This window comes from Vipera berus (assembly GCF_964194415.1).
Source record: "Vipera berus genome assembly, chromosome: 1".
NCBI classification, from domain to species: Eukaryota; Metazoa; Chordata; class Lepidosauria; order Squamata; family Viperidae; genus Vipera; species Vipera berus.
In genome coordinates this window covers 158,643,847-158,661,605 of record NC_138202.1, presented here as the reverse complement: position 1 = coordinate 158,661,605, position 17,759 = coordinate 158,643,847, and positions in this window count along the sequence as shown.

Here is a 17,759-nt window from a genome sequence, read left to right as displayed (position 1 = left end):
TTGACCGTGTCAACCTTGGAATAATTAATATTTCACCATGTTTCGATACATCACTTCTTTTGCAAGTGACAGACACTAAAGACAGACCATGCCGAAGGAGACAAGGAAGCTATCCACTTAATCCTTGTTCGCATGAACTGTAGAATGAGACCAAAGGCAAGCATATGAAAGTTGGATTCAAGGCAAACGCTTATATACTTACAGAGAACTGGAAGACAGTAGAATGAATTGCACAAGGAGAGGAAGGATTTTTATAGGATTGAAGTTAGGATGCAAGTTATTGAGAAGGGGAATGTCGGACTCATGAAAAAATATGGACATTTAGGAGAAATTCCCATAAAGTTAATGTCATTGTAAACGTTCTGCGAACGATCAATTATAAGTAATGTTAACAGTTGAATTAACTTTCTCTTTAAAAGATGGAACATATCTGGAAAAAGATGATTTAGAGGTTGTATTTAGAAAGGCTCCCGTAGCACCAGGCTGGTATACACACAGACAGCAACTGAAGATCTTTCTATTGCCCCAGGCTTTTTAAAATGTAAAATAGTGGATTTTATCTCTTATTTTAATTCGCCCTAATTCCATAAAATTACAGTAGTTTTCTTCTAGGACTCCATCATGTTAAAATTTATTTATTTATTTATTTAATTGGATTTGTATACCGCCCTTTCCCGAAGGACTCAGGGCAGTTAACAGGGTAATTAAAACAAGAAATACAAAAATTAAAAACAATTAAAAAGATTATAACAGTCCCTGAAAAAGTAAAAACCCCCAATTAAAATTAGAATTAAAATTCTCAGCCTGGGCCAGAGAGCTCGAAGAGCCAGGTCTTCAGGTCCCGGCGGAATGAACGGAGGTCAGGGGCAGTCCTCAGCTCCACGGGCAGCTGGTTCCAGAGGGCAGGCGCACCCACTGAGAAGGCCCTCCCCCTGGGTGTTACCCGCCGGCAATCTTTTACCGGCGGCACCCTGAGAAGGCCCTCCCTGTGGGAGCACACTGGACGAAGGGAACTTGATGCTGGCAGCAGGTGTTCCCTCAGATATCCCGGACCCAAGCCATTTAGGGCTTTATAGGTCATTACCAGCACCTTGAATCTCACCTGGAGGGCAACCGGAAGCCAATGCAGCTCCCGGAGTAGAGGTGTTACATGGGAGTATCGGGAAACCCCCATCACAACCCGCGCGGCTGCATTCTGCACCAGCTGAAGCCTCCGAGTGGTCCTCAAGGGCAGCCCCATGTAGAGAGCATTGCAGTAGTCTAAACGGGAGGTCACGAGCGCATGAGTGACTGTGCGTAGGGCATCTCGGTCCAGGTAGGGTCGCAACTGGCGCACCAGGGGAATGATACTGGCAAGCTTTTGTATTCTCTGTACAGCCACTCCATAGGCAAATGCCAAATAAACAGAGTGCAGAAACGGCGGAGGACTAGGAATAAAGAGGTGAGAAGGTGAGCCTTGGTTTCCCCCCCCCCCAAACGCTCCATGCTAGAAAGGTTGACACCAAGTGTTTTGGCACAGCTGGCTTCCTGTCCAAATGTTGTTGTAGTGCACTTTATGGGTAGAAGTGAACTGCATAATAAATCAAATTTTAGAACTGTCCAGCACTTCCCAGTTTCATTAATTATGCAATTTATCTGCTCTGCAATTATACCTGATACTACGAGAGCAGCAAGGACCCCGCGCTTGCAACCCCGAGCTACAAATATTCTCTCCTATTGGCATATCTGGTACAATAAAGTTTCCTTTGACTAAACACTGAGGCTTTTTATAAATTAGGGAGTGAGAATGATCAGTTTGTCAAATACGGAGATCCCTGCTGTCCCCTGATATTGCCACATCAATTAATCACAGTGTCTTCTTTTCAATCACAGTTAAAGCTGGTGTAGTTCCAAGCCAAGACGTTCTCGGTTTGGGCTTGGAAACAGCACAATATTTTAACCAGTTCAATTTTGATTACTTTTTCAACTCTTATGTTTCCACTTTTTTTTTATTACCGGCCCAAATTTTTTACGTGTTCCAGGGAATCATTTTGGTGACTGCGTTACGTCATTGTTTATAATCAGTTTGTGTGATTTTCTTGCAAGAGCTAAGTTTATGATTTTACTGCTTTTTCTGCTTCTTGGCACAATCTGCACTTTGAATCATTTGATGATTTTTCAATTCTGGTGTTGATTCTGGCATTAGTTTTAATAGCTTGCTCTTGTGCAGCCAAAATCAAGCCTTCAGTTCCCTAATCCTAACCCTAATCCTAATCTTTTTTATTCAGGTAGTAAGCCACATTTGTAAATTTGTGTCTTTTCTATAGTTTTTTTGTTCTTCCAGTAATCTTACAGAGCTAAGCCCTGGTTGCCCTGCTCCTGAATCCCATTATCCATTTGTTGACAGATCCCTAGGAATTCTAACACCTGATATGGTCCTTATTGACCAATCCAGTATAGGATTTTTTCCCTGTTTTCTTAACATAATAAATAGGTTGATGGATGCATCCAAAGCCTCTCCCTCATGACAAGAGAGTATCCATGGAAGGATTATGTTATTTATTCAATTCATAAAGCCACCCATATCAGCTAAGCAACTCTGAGAGGCTTACAAAATAAAAATCCCATTGAGAACAAATTGAAAATCAGTATATAAACATATAAAACTGTCCCTAATCAATGTAAGACATTTGATAATGTCTTGGTGGAGCAGTGGGCTAATGCCTCCTTAAGTAACACCAGCTGCCTGCAATTAGTGCAGGTTCGCATCCCACCAGGCTCAAGGTTGACTCAGCCTTCCATCCTTCCGAGGTAGGTAAAATGAGGACCCAGATTGTTGGGGGCAATAAGCTGACTTTGTAATAATGCCGCTTGGGGGGGGGGAAAGCCCTAATAAGCAGGCATATACATAGAATGAAGGCTATTGCTAAGCACATTGGTTTGTGCTTAAATTGTAAGCCGCCCTGAGTCTTCGGAGAAGGGCGGGATATAAATGGGATTAAAATAAAATAAAATAAAAAATAATACCAAATCATAGCCGTTCTACATCCTAAAACTATATTTATCATTTTGATAACTTTCCAGTCATAACGGTCTTTCATGTTTTATTTTAATCAGAATTATTTTTATTCCATGCAGGTGAACATTTCTCTTTAAAAAACCTCTCAGTAAATAAATTTAACTCTGAGTACAAGTAAATTAATTATTGCAGTATGGTTGCTGGATCAAGGTTCATTTAGTCAGGAAAGAATTCCAACTGTGAAATATCCCTTTTGTGGGGCGGGAAGGGGGTTGAAATGAGATACGTTCCTAAGTTAACCCTGTAGTAAGCTTGCTTTTTTAAAATAAATTTAATTTAATTTTATTTTATTTTATTAGATTTATATACTGCCCTTTCCCGAAGGACTCAGGGCGGTTTACAGGGCATTTTAAAATCACATCAATACAAAATACAAAAGTTAAAAAACAATTAAAAAGATTAAATTATCCCTGAAAATAAAAACCCCAGTTAAAAATTCTCAGCCTGGGCCGGAGAGCTCAAAGAGCCAAGTCTTCAGGTCCCGGCGGAATGAACGCAGGTCAGGGGCAGTCCTGAGCTCCACGGGCAGCTGGTTCCAGAGGGCAGGCGCACCCACAGAGAAGGCCTGCCCCCTGGGTGTTATCTGCCGGCAATCTTTTACTGGCGGCACCCTGAGAAGACCCTCCCTGTGGGAGCGCACTGGACGAAGGGAACTTGATGCTGGCAGCAGGTGTTCCCTCAAATATCCCGGACCCAAGCCATTCAGGGCTTTATAGGTCATCACCAGCACCTTGAATCTCACCCGTAGGGCAACCGGAAGCCAATGCAGCTCGCGGAGTAGAGGTGTTACATGGGAGTATCGGGAATCCCTCATCACAACTCGCGCGGCCGCATTCTGCACCAGTTGAAGCCTCTGAGTGGTCCTCAAGGGCAGCCCCATGTAGAGAGCGTTGCAGTAGTCTAAATGGGAGGTCACGAGCGCATGAGTGACTGTGCGTAGGGCATCTCGGTCCAGATAGGGTCGCAACTGGCGCACCAGGCGAATATGGGCAAAAGCCCCCCTGGTCACGGCTCCTATATGATCTTCAAAATTGAGCCGTGAGTCCAGGAGGACGGCCAAGTTGCGAGCCCTATCAATGGGGGGTAACACCTCACCCCCCATCGTTAAAGGTGGAATAGTTTGGTTAGCCCAAGATGCCGATATGCACAGCCACTCAGTCTTGGCAGGATTGAGACGAAGCCTGTTTCTCCCCATCCAGACCTGGACCGCCTCCAGGCAACGGGACATCATAAATAAATAAAGTTCTATTTTACTGATTAACTTTCTGACTATGATTCAGGAAATAATCTAATCTATTTTTTAAATTTCTCCTTTCATCTTGTTTTTTGCTTATTATTCAGTTACTATAATCTCGTCTATAGTCACTGACATTTGCACGACTATTTACTGAAAATCAGCAACTAGGCAAGATTTAGGACTACCATAATGTGCTACAAAGATTGCAATGACTGCTGCTAAATGATGCAGAGAATTGAGTTCCTTCTGACCCTTTGCTACCATCGCCCAGTCATTCACAATTTTGCAACAGAGATTTGGTAGCCTTACTTAGTACTCTGCCATACTGATTCGAAAGACACAGATCAGCAATAGACAGGTAAATTGAGAACTCAGCTTCTGCTTTAGATAGATTAAATCCCTTCTCCACAAATAGCAATAGCATTTAGCAATAGCATTTAGAGTTACATACCGCTTCACAGTGCTTTACAGCCCTCTCTAAGGGGTTTACTGAGTCAGCATATTGCCCCCCAACAATCTGGGTCCTCATTTTACTGACCTCGGAAGGATGGAAGGCTGAGTCAACCTTCAGCCAGTCAGGATCGAACTGCTGGCAATTGGCAGATTTAGCCTGCAATTCTGCATTCTAATCACGGCTCTACAAATTTGTCATTTCAGGGCATCATAGCTTGGAGGCTTCAATAGAATGATTAGGTATAGGAATAGGTTAAAGTACACACGTTAGCATAAATAATGGAATGTTTTATCAGAAGTGATATCTACAAAGCACAAAGATTTTTCTGATAGTTTTATTTATTTATTAAACTTATAGGCCATCCATCTCATTACCAGGAAACTCTGGGCAGCTGACATAATAAAAACACAATACTAATCCATGAAAAACATTTAAAATGGTCAGGAATAAGAATTAAAACATTAAACTTGATTATTGTGAAGCATTTAATAATACATAGAGAATATCATCCTACCCAGCAGTGCATTTTTCCTTTTAAGGTAAATGGACTTGAGAAACTCAGACTTCATGAATTGGGCAATAATCTGCTTGGATGGCAGGACAACTAATCAGCAAAATTGGTTGTGAAATCTCTGATAATTAAATGCTTAACAAATATAATACTGAAATGATGCCTTTTAAACTAATGCTTTCCCCACTCAGCGGGTTTTGGTTTGTAATTAGACTTGTCTTAATATAATTGGAAATGAAAAGCTGCTGCAGAATTTATCTTTGTGAAAATAAGATAATAAGTGAAAGTCAATGCTCTGATTTACAAAGATTTTTTTTCCAAATATCTCTCTGATGAGACTTTTTTCTTTTTTTTCTGCAGGTTGGATGGAGAGCAATGGCCCTAAGCACGGTCTGATCCCCTTTTTCCTCATCACTTAATATTCAAATCAATCAACCCAAAAGTACAATGAGAAGAAAAAACTTCTGGATTTTTTTAAAAAAAGTGATTTCCAGCCATTTTAAACCTCAGGATCTTTTCCTATATAGAGCCAATTCTGCACTGACAGCTGTACTCAAAATCTCTGCAGGAAAAAAAATATTAATTTTTATTTTATTTATTTATGTACAGGTAGTCTTCGATTTACAACAGTTCATTTAGTGACTGTTCAAAGTTATGCCAGTGAAAAAAGTGACTTGTGACCATTTTTCACACTTACAACTATTGCAGCAATCCCCATGGGTCACATGATCAAAATTCAGACAGTTGGCAACTGATTCACGTTTACGACGGTTGTAGTGTCCTGGGATCATGTGATCCCCTTTTCCGACCTGACAAGCAAAGTCAGTGGGAAAACCAGATTCGCCTAGCATCCATGCTACTAATTTAACAACTGCAATGATTCACTTAACGACTGGAAAGAAAGGCTGTAAAATGGGGCAACATTCACTGAACCAATGTCTTGCTTAGCAACATGAAATTTGGGCTCCATTATAGTCGTATGTCGAGGACTGCCTGTATTAAATTTATATGCCGCCCCTCTCACTGACAAGGCAAGATTATCTGTCTACAGAATTCATCTAGAGAAAATTGCCCGCTTCTGTACAAAGACTAGGACCCTGAGCTATTCCATTGGTTCATTTTTCCCCCCATAAATTAGTGGCCTAAGATAAAATACCTATAGAATAGTTGATCCAGCTAGCATATGTAACCATTGTAATCATTAATTTACTGGCACTCAGTTGACAGCTCATTATTAATGTGACATTGGTGTCATTTAACCTATTTTATGGGGTAAGAATAAATGCACCCCAAATCTTACTTTGTTACTATGGTGGGCTCCATCTTCCCTCTCCCTTCCTTTATTTCTCTCCTAAATGTAGATTGTAAACTGCTCAGAGTGGCCACTTGATTTTTGCTGAGGGACTTCCTAGTCCTTAATTTGTAGTAATAGCAGCCACTTGTGAGATGAAAGCCTCCTTGGTTTTGGCTACTGAGCTAAAATTTTTAGTCTGAAAAGCTATTCCATCAAGACCATTGCAAAAACCCAGCTGCTATAGTGTCCTAACCATAGTTTGAAAATTCTGAAAACTCAGCTCTGTTCAAACTATGAAACTGAGCAGGGGTTTCAGATATTTATGGATGTGCTTAGAAGCAGTGAATTCTGGGAATACCCGAAGCAGCTATGGAAACAAATAGGGAAAGTGTGTAGCAATATAAACCACAGAAATGTCAATCTATTCATAGTACATAATAAAAAAATGAATAAGAAGTCACCATCTTTCCAGGCCTAATCTACATCAGGGCCTAATCTATACTGCGACGTGTGGTACATTCGTAAGTAAATCCAGAATATAGGCGTGACACCTTTAAATGTTGAATCATTGGTTGCTGGACATGAACTTTATTCAGAAATGTAAAGACGTTGGAAAGAAATCATATATTAGAATTAAAACATAAAGAATTGAAATAAAACTCAATATTTACACATTTGCAAAGACATCAATAATCTGATAACTACATATAAAGATTGGGGGGGGGGGGAAATTCAGAAAAGGCAAGTATCACCTTTATGTTTTCATTAATAAAATTTAATCCAGGATGGAAATCTTGAACGTGAGATGCTTCAGAAGTAATGTAGATGAGATTAAACAGCTGGGGAAGGACAGGAAACATATGTCTTGATTAGAGCAAATGGGGCAAACATCCTTCCGAGGTAGGTAAAATGAGGACCCAGATTGTTGGGGGCAATTAAGCTGACTTTGTAATAATGCCGCTTGGGGTGGTGGTGAAAGCCCTAATAAGCAGGCATATACATAGAATGAAGGCTACTGCTAAGCTTGTAAGCCGCCCTGAGTCTTCGGAGAAGGGCGGGATATAAATGGAATTTTTAAAAAAACACCTCTTAATATGTTTATTCTTGGTGAGACTACTGTTGTGCAATATGCATTACTACTAAAGTTTCAGGGTCTTTTTCCACTTGAACCTAACCATGGCACTGAGATTTCCTAATATAGGTAGTCCTCAACTTATGAGCGGTTGCTTAGTGATCACTCAAAGTTATGACAGACACCCCCACCAAATTAGTTACAATCCTGTTTCAATGTGTAGGAAGTCAGACCCTCCCACCCTCCCCCGCCCAGAGAAGGAAATATTTTGGGGGATATTAAAAAAAGCAGAATATTATATTTCCCCAAAGGAATAATAGAAAATCTTACACAGAAATCAGCCCCCAGAAACCCAACCCCCTCTCCCTGCGCCAAGCAGAAACCAGCTCTGTAGAAATGCAGATTTGACAATCCTATTCAGAAAGACTGGGCCACCTATTCATAAGCAAAATGCCTTCAGCCATAGCCCGAGAAGGTTTGTGCTAATGGGATTAGAAAAACAAAGACTCCAAGGAACATGACTTTTAGGAGGATTATTAACCCACCACTATTAAAATACCAAAAGGGCACACTCAACCTCAGGTCAAAGTTCATTAAACAGGAACAGGAAGAACCTCTCAAATACAAAGCCACAGGAACAGGAAGAACAAAAAATACAAAGCCCAAAGAAGGTATAAAACCCCACCACTCCTAGTTCCATTTTGTCAGCTTTCCCAGAACTGCATGCTGTTGCTGTTCTGTTCTTCAATAAACTGAACCTTCTTTCCTAAGCAGCCTCCATTTAGTTTGTTCCCAGCTTGGACTGGACCCTGAAGATTTTTCTTTCAACAAATGTTAGTGTCACTGCAGCACCCCCACAGTCATTCATCCTTATGACCAACCCTGGGGACACTGCAGTGCCCCCCCACCTATCTCCCCTACTTATCTCCCCTATCCCTGCAGGCTCTTGGCCTGCTTCCCGCCTAACCATTCATTCACCCAGCGGAACTCAGGCTGGCTGCAGTGCATGTGGCAACTTTGTGCTATTCAGCAAGCAGGTCCTGAAGGGGGCTCCCTTTTTAAGGAGGACTTACAGGATGACGAGAATAGCACCTGGTTGCCGAGTAGCACAAATCTGCCATGAGTCTGTCTCTGTAGGAAAGCTGGGCCTGTATTGGCTGGGTTTCCTATCTCAGAAGCTGCAAAAAATAGAAGGGTAAGTTGGATGCTGCTGGGTCCCAGAGCAGGCCAAATCCTGCAAGTCCCCGTGTGGCTGAGTGGGAACAAAGCTGAAGGCCTGCAAGCTACAGCCACTTTGTGTGCTCCGCAGCTGGTCGAGCTCCCCTGATGGTTGAGTGGTTGGGTGGGAAGGAAGCTCAAATTTTGCAAAGACCCGGAGGAATGGGAAGCAGAGCATGGGAGGCCTCCTGGGTGACAGAAGCTTTGGGATGCCCTGGACAGCTTAACCTGGGCCTGTACTAGGTTTCCCAGGCCTTATTTTAACCCTGAGATACCCCATGCCCCACTTAGTGACCCACACAATTATTTAAGAACCTCATTGGGGAGAGTAGGGGTCATTAAGCAAGGCAAACAAGTGGGTACCTCACTTAACAACCATCACGACTTGTAACTGTAACGGGCAGGCTCCATTACGATCATAACTTGAGGACTGCCTGTAATCTCTTTTTCTACCGTGTCTCTGTAATATTTCATTCTTGCCCAATGTAAGGAACTGCCTCCGTTGCCCCTACCAAGAAAGCAGAACTCTCGAAATTTGCATCATTTCAACAGGAACTTTTATTGGCAGGTGCAGACAGCAGGAGATCTAGGCAGGATCTGAGAGCTTTCCTGCCCAAATTAATAGGTAAAACCACGCAATAGAAACCCCACCCCAACTGTCCATCCGGACGATTTAAATAGGCCAATCCACAGGTGACACCATGCTGTGGGAAACGAGCTGATAAGGTGCCTCTCTCAGGGTTGTTATATCTTCACTGTTTCCTCCCCCACACTGAGATAAGGCAGATGGCCCGAGGCATTCCATTCACACCCTGAAGAGAATACATCAAAGCAGATAGAGGAAGCTTCCTACATGCGATACATGTTTCCCCCTCCCCCCTTAGGGGAATGGCAGAACCGGGACAGTTTAAACAAAGGAATTAAGGAGAATTTAAAAATTAGGGTTCTGACACCCTCACCCACCAGTGAGCTAGGCCTACATTTTCCTTAATTATACCAGCTTCTAACATCTCCATGATGTGTAAAATCTCTGCTATCCATTACTTGGGGAGCAGTTTGGTGACCGCAATGACTTGAAATAGAGGCTATAGACCAGACGTGTCAAACACAAGGCCCGGGGGCCGGATCCGGCCCGCGAAGTGGTTTCATGCGGCCCGCGAAGCCATCCTGGAAACAGTAAGGGAACGGCCCCCGCTGCCTTGACCCTGGCCCAGAGACCCTCCTTCTGCCAGAGACCCTCAGATCTGTCCCACTCCTGCCCAGGCCCCCATAGGCACCCTTGATGCAAACGATGTAGAGCTGGCCATGCCCACCCAGTAGGCCATACACACTCTAGCCACGCCCACCCAGTAGGCCACGCCCACCCAGGCCACACCCACCCGGCCCCCTGAGGGCAACCGCAATGCTGATGCGGCCCTCAATGAAATTGAGTTTGACACCCCTGCTATAGACACCAATTTAGTGGGACCTTTAGGCTATTCATTATCTAGCCTCTATCAAGGTGTTGAGCCACACATGTGTAGAGGAGATTTCTTCAGCTTTCTCTAATTTCTACTGTTTCTTTGCAACAATAATACACGCAAAAATAACTAATAATTGCTCTGTTAAAGACAACTGACTGAGCATTCAGTTCTTCTCTTGCATCTTGTGATGGTCTTGAAATTAGGCCATGGATTTCTGTGGCTTCTTACATGTTTCTCTTTTTCTCTTTTCTTACACTTTCAGGGATAGATGGATGTATTGTATTGTATTGTATTGTATTGTATTGTATTGTATTGTATTGTATTGTATTGTATTGTATTGTATTGTATTGTATTGTATTGTATTGTATTGTATTGTATGGCACATTCATATCACATTTTGATTAAGAAAACACATGGGACAAAAATATAAAATATTATAAATGTATGTTTAGATTAGAGGTATTTTTTTCCCTTCCTTTGTCACAGCCAGGAAAGCAAGGTCTCCATTGTAGGCTTTGTTTTGGCACTCTGTCACTATATGTTGGATAGTTTGTTTTTTGGCCCCAGTGTCACAATTTGGTGATGGTGTTTTGCCCCACTTATAGAGAGTGTCAGCACATAGCCCGTAATTAATAAAAGCTCTCAAGTAGATTTTAATTTTTACAAATTGGTTATATTACTTCTCATATAGTGAGCTGGAGAAGCATCACAGATTAGAAATGTTAGGGTTTTATTCCTATTATATTTTTCCTGTTAATTAATGTATCTTCTTTTAGATTTCCTTGAATTCCATCCTTTTTTTAAAAAAAACAACAACCCTCATAATCAACAGGGGATGCTGTACAGAGTTTCAGTTTCCAATTGTCTTCTCTAAAGTTACCTCTGATCAGACAATTTTAGACATGTTATGCAAAGACCTTACCTTTCTTGGTTAGTTTAAAAAGTTGGGGGAAATGGACGGGAGGAGAAAAAGTAGACAACCAGCAGCAAGGTGGATAGATTCAGTGGTTGCACTCAACAAAGACCTGAAAGACCAGGCTGGGGACAGATCATCTATTAGAAGCTCTATCTATATGGTTGCCGAGAATTGACAACAACTTGGTGGCACAGAAACAACCATAATCAATCTGTTTCTTAGCAAAATTTTTGTTCTTTAGGAAAGTTATTTCTCACCCTGGGTCCTTCATCCATCGGCATATTGAGATTTCAAAGCCATCTTTTTAATTTCCTCACTCTATTCTCCTGCTAGAAAGCCAGGCTCTTTGTTTCTTGATTTCAGGAGTAAAAAAATCACAGTTAGAGAACAAAGCATAGTCTTATAAAAGCAAAATACATTGCTTCTGCAAAATGTACCCAGGTTGCTATCTGTAGATTTATGACAGCTGATTTTTAGCTGTAAACATACATTTTTCCACCCTGTTAGTAGTTATGACCCTGAAAGCCTTTTACTTTTGCATAGAACTGTAAGGATATTATGATAACTCTATTCATGTAGGCTCTTCATGTGTTTAAAAATCCTAGATTTTAATTAGATACGCTCTCCTGACTTCTCAGTGTGTGGACAGTGCAAAGGGATGAAGATGAACCTGCTGTACCACATCATATCCCATGAATAGCTGTAGATCCTCAATCCCTTTTCTAGTGACAATAAAGTTGTAAATGTTTTATTGTTGAACTCTTAACAGCATGTTTAAACTGGACAGTTTTGACTGGACAAAAAAGCAGTCACACAACTCTGCTCTTTGGCATACTGATAATTATTTTTCTCCTGAAGTTTTTTCCATTCATCTCTAGTTTTACTAACAGGAAGCCACTTTATTTCTCTTCTCTTATATTGTCTACCCCATATAGAAGGATTATACTTGGCTTATGACTGAAGCTGCATTTGTTGTCACTGTGTGTTGGGGGGAGAGAGCACGGGGGGAGGCTCAGCTAATCTCAATGTACACATGTTGCACTTTGACAATAAAGGTTTATTATTATTATTATTATTATTATTATTATTATTATTATTATTATTATTATTATTATTATTATTTCATATATTTTCAGAGTAGAAAGGGCGTGTTAGCTTTTTATTTATCTCAGCTACCCCAGCTGTAATTTGAGTTTCACTTCATAATTAAGAACATAATGGTGCATAATGGTGCATTTTGCCCTTTCAGCTTCAAACGAGCTTTACATGTTGTTCTCTTTCTCTTATTCATTTGGTTTACCATCTCACCTGAATAAGAGTTCTTGAGAATTTGCTCACTATTTGGGGAAATTTGAATGGTCCTAAAAGAAAATATTGTCTAATTAGGAGCTTTATTTTTCCTGGCAGCATATTATTCCTTAAAATTAAAAAGATCTGACCATTATAATATTTTCCATTTTGCTATTCTTCTATTGTCAAATTTGTTTTGATTTCTTTCTATATTTGTGATTATTCTTTAGACTGCATAACAATTTCACGTCAATTACTCCTAAAACTTTTGTTAATACTGGCGAAGGAGATTTCACATTTTCTCTGTGTGTGTCTTCATTTAATATGAATTTTTTATTACTTTGTTTACTACTTATTCATTTATTAAATTTATATGTTACCCATCTTGCTGTCTGTGGAAACTCTGGAGAATGGCATTAGAGACTGATTGTCTTTTGTTTTAATTTTAATTTACATTCATATGAAAACTGCATAAATTTCACCCTATCTCCACCTGTTCCTTTTATGTTAGTTTTGGGTAATAATTTTTCAATCCTGGAAGGCAAATCAAACATCTGACAAATCATCTGGCATAATCCTAGGAGTACAAGATTTGGAACAAATCCATGCAACTGATTGATTCACAGAGTTGAACAAGAAGCATGTAAACAGGCATGCACATAGAAACCCTGTGATGTCATTATTGGAATCTCAGGGTAGAAAGGCCCCCAAATTCAAGCTTCGTGGAAAGACAACAGTCCTCATTTGAGCAAAGAAGCCACAGATGGAATGTGATAGTGGGGCAGTATCTAAGAACGTTGCTTTACAGAATTGCTTAAGACAAATGGTTTCTGTTCTCTCAAGTCAAAATGTATGGAGCCAAACACTAGCCACGTTGTTTGATATATAAAGAAGAACATTTCTCAATTTCATCTTCCATCCTCAGATGGAACTCATCTTTCCACACACACAAACACCGACACACATACAAACACAGCCCAAATTACTTAATAATGCTACTATGCTACCCTGACCAACAATCCTAGGCCTGCAATAGTGAACTCAGACCACCTAATAATATAACTGGCCATTGCTTTGAACTTACTAGGTCTCAATTCCAGCTCTAAGAAGTAAATGAATAAATCTCGTCAGTTTAATCCGTATTATTTCCCACAGGCTCTCTTCTGCATTTTGACCTACTATAAACATTGAAAACAAGTACTGCACATTTACCAATGTACGCGTTGCCTTCTGCCTTCTAAGGCAGAAGAACACAAATTTGCATGGGCACATTAGCCTACGAAGATCATTTGAGAAAGAAGTAGAGGAACTGTGACATTAAATTCCACAAACCTCACTGAGTCATAACAATAGACAACTGCTTTGAATAAAATCACCAGCTTAAGGTGGTTTCTTCCAGCAGAGCACCTGTCTTTCCCCATGGTTTTGCAGAGAACCATGTGACCCTAGATTTTCAAGAAAGGAAGGCCTGGCCAAAGAGCAGATGGTTGCAAAGGACAGGAATAAATCTGTCAAAGTCATTTTATCCTTATTCAACTTCAATTTTAGCTTCCATTTATTCTATTTCTGAATTAATTAAGGTCTTTTTAAAAAGTTTGTAGCAAAATCTGTATTGGGGGGGGAGAGGTTTGTGCATATTTCCCCTCAGGAAAGATAAGCCTTAAAATGAAGTTCAGTAACATGGTAAAGATTGGGCAATTGATTTCCTTTGCTATTATACATCTGGAAGGAAAGTATTAATAGGACAGATGAGAACTGCTCTGTGACAATACCTTTAACACCTGCAAACAGCAACACCTGCCTATCCCAGGTCCTTGGGAAGGACTTGATAGGTGGGCAAAACTGCCAGACCCAATCTAAACATCTGGCTGACTGTGCGATCAACCATAATACACTGAAATGATGGCGATGGTGATAGAGTCCCATATTTGAGATGGACAGAAACAAACAAACAAAGAAACAAACAAACAATGGTTTGAAGCTATCCTGGGAATTCATAGCCCAGCAGTGTATATAACCCAAATTTTAAAAAATTAAAGTTTGATCAACTTCATGGCTCCCTTGTATAAAGAAGTTTTTAAAGAGTAGCTCTATCATATAAACCACAAAAACCAAGACAACCTATCACTAAGTGGCAACCATGAGACTTTTCTTTTCCCTTTTTTCTTTTCTCTTCCCCCCCCCTCTGCTCTCTGTTTGTTTATTTATCTAACTTTTTTTGCAGCCCAGTTTTGGGTTATCTGAATCAAGATGCTTCTCAGCTGGCAAAAAAAGGAGATCCAGTCCATCTTCACCCGCTAATGCTGAACTGAGCATTTTTCAGATATTCGGTAAAGCCTTTGCCCCTAAAAACTTTAAAAGGGGAATGGCAGCTTATTAAGAGAGATTTTTCTCCTTGTTAAAATTAGCCTGTATGCTTCATTTAAAAGTAACAGGATGACGTTACTTCAGTTAGTGGGATGAATATTTCAGAGGCGTGAATCTAGATCTGCAATCATATTCCGATCAATGAGATCCCATAAAGCAGTTGTATCAGATGTTTAGGCCTCTTTCCATTAAGCTTAAACACTATGATGTCTCAATTTTGCAGGGTGAAGCGCAAAGCAAGAAGTCATCAACCCCCCCACACCAAACATATTGTTGTGACTCAGGGCCAGCCGGTGGGTCCGACAGCCGGGTCCGATGTATCGGAGGACTCAGATGTGGGGGAGGAGGGAAACGAACCGGCTGATGATGATTTGGAGGCTTTGCAGAGTCCTCAGCCGGGGACCTCTTCTCAGCTGTGTGAGCCCGAGAGTGCGGAGGATGATGACCCACAGCTGGCCCTGTTCAAGGACGCCCGACGTAGGAGGCAGACGAGCAGGGACAAACAAAGAAAGACTATGGGACTCCTCGGGAGGAGGCACAGGGAGACCACGCCCTGAGCTCTCTATAAAAGAAGTGTTTGGGGAGGGGCTAGTTGCTGAAAGCAACTTTTTCGTTTGAGAAGACAAGCTCTTGTGTTTTGTTATCTGCGTCATTAAACCTTGGCAGAAGCCTTTTAGCCTTGGACGCTTTCCAGACTCGTCTCTTAATTAGGGGTTGGGAGAAGAGAGCTGGTCCAGAACAGTTTGCTTTCAGCCACTCACCCCTTAATACTACGATGGAGCAGCTTCTTGCCGAGAATGCCCAGCTCAACCAGCAACTCACCTTGCTGGCCACTCAGGTGGCACAACTGCAGGCTCAGGTACATGCTGCCCCCCCCACCCAGGAGGAAATGTCAGTTAGCTATGCCGGATAAGTTTGCTGGTAAACCAGAACTGTTTCCTGCCTTCCTGGGACAATGCCAGCTTTATATCAGCGTGAGAGCAGCTGATTTCCCCACTGACCGAGATAAGGTGGGATTCGTGTTGAGCCTTCTGTCGGGAGATGCAGCTCGTTGGGGCACGCCTCTGTTGGCACAGCCTAGCCCTTTGTTGGATAACTTTGGGGGGTTTTGTGACCATATGCGCCTCATGTACGAGGACCCGATTAAGGCGCAGACCGCCACCCGACGTCTGAAAGCTTTGAGGCAGGGTCAGCGCCCCCTACAGGCCTATATCAGCGATTTCCGGCTGCTTAGCCAGGATTCCGCCTGGAATGAGGCTGCGCTCGTGGATGCCTTTCAGGATGGCTTGTCAGAGGAGATGTTGGATGAGCTGGCCCGCGTGGACATTCCCTCAGATCTGAATGGGCTGATCCATCTTTGTCTGCGGATCGATGCCCGGCTGCAGCAGCGTAAGAGTCGCCGTGCCACCCCACAGACCCCTGCCGCCCCTGTTGTGCGTGAGCCCCCAGTCCAGAGGGAGGAGCCAATGGAGCTGGGTGCCGCCAGGTCCCGTCTATCGGTGACGGAAATGGACAGACGACGATCGGAGGGGTTGTGTTTTTACTGTGGGGACCCTGGACATTTGGCTGCTTCTTGCCCAAAGAAGCGTCAGCGGGCGTCAGTGACCAAGCCTGCTCCGAGAAAGTCCCCTGCTTTGCTATCGGGAAACGGCCCGAGCCCGATCTAGACGGTGTGAAAGATCGGGCGACCCACAACGATCACGCCGAGCGACGCCGTTCCGACGGTGCCTGTGAACCTCCACGGCATTTGATTTTGGAGGCACGACTGATCCTTCCTGGCAAGCCAGAGGGGATTCCGGTCCATGCCTTAATTGACTCTGGGGCTACCACTAACTTTATGGATTCGGCCTTTGTGGCCAAATGGGCTGTTCCCCAGTGTCCGGTGGATCCGCCCATGCTTGTGGAGACCATCGATGGTCGAGTGCTCCTGTCCGGGCCTATCACGGCCGCCACGCAACCCGTGTGTATGGCCATCAGTACCCATGTGGAAGCCATTCAGTTTTACGTCACTTCGGATCTGCACTTCCCCGTGGTCTTGGGACTGGCGTGGCTCCGGGCGCATGATCCACAGATCTATTGGTCTCAGAACTTGGTCACCTTCCCAAGTTTGCAGTGCGTGGACCACACCCGCCATATCTGTGCCGGCCAGGTGGAGGGTTCCTCAGGGGTTTCCTTGCCTCCCGTACTGTCCGACTTTGCTGACGTGTTCAGCGAGTCAGAGGCGGACCAATTACCCCCGCACAGGCCCTACGACTGCTCCATTGACCTAGTCCCTGATGCGCCTCTCCCAGTGGGGCGTTTGTACTCCATGTCGGAGCCCGAGTTGGCCGCATTGCGGGACTTCCTGACAAAGAACTTGGCTCGTGGATTCATCCGGCCCTCGTCCTCGCCAGTGTCTGCGCCCGTGCTCTTCGTCAAAAAGAAGTCGGGCGAGTTACGGCTTTGCTGTGACTACCGGAAACTCAACGCTATCACGGTGCGTAACCGCTACCCGCTGCCCCTCATCCCCGAGCTCTTGGACCGACTCCGGGAGGCTAAGATCTTCACGAAACTGGACCTGCGTGGAGCTTACAACCTCGTCAGGGTTCGGCCGGGTGATGAGTGGAAGACAGCGTTTGGTACTCGCTATGGACATTTCGAGTACACGGTGATGCCGTTTGGCCTGACCAACGCCCCCGCTGTGTTTCAGCATTTTATGAATGACATCTTTCGGGATCTGTTGGACCAGTTTGTTGTGATTTACCTGGACGACATCCTGATTTACTCCCCGTCGCGTGAAGCGCATCATCAGCATCTCCGTCAGGTCCTGCAGCGCCTCCGGAAACATCGGCTGTTTGCCAAGTTGGAGAAGTGCCAGTTCTATCAGGTGACCATTGATT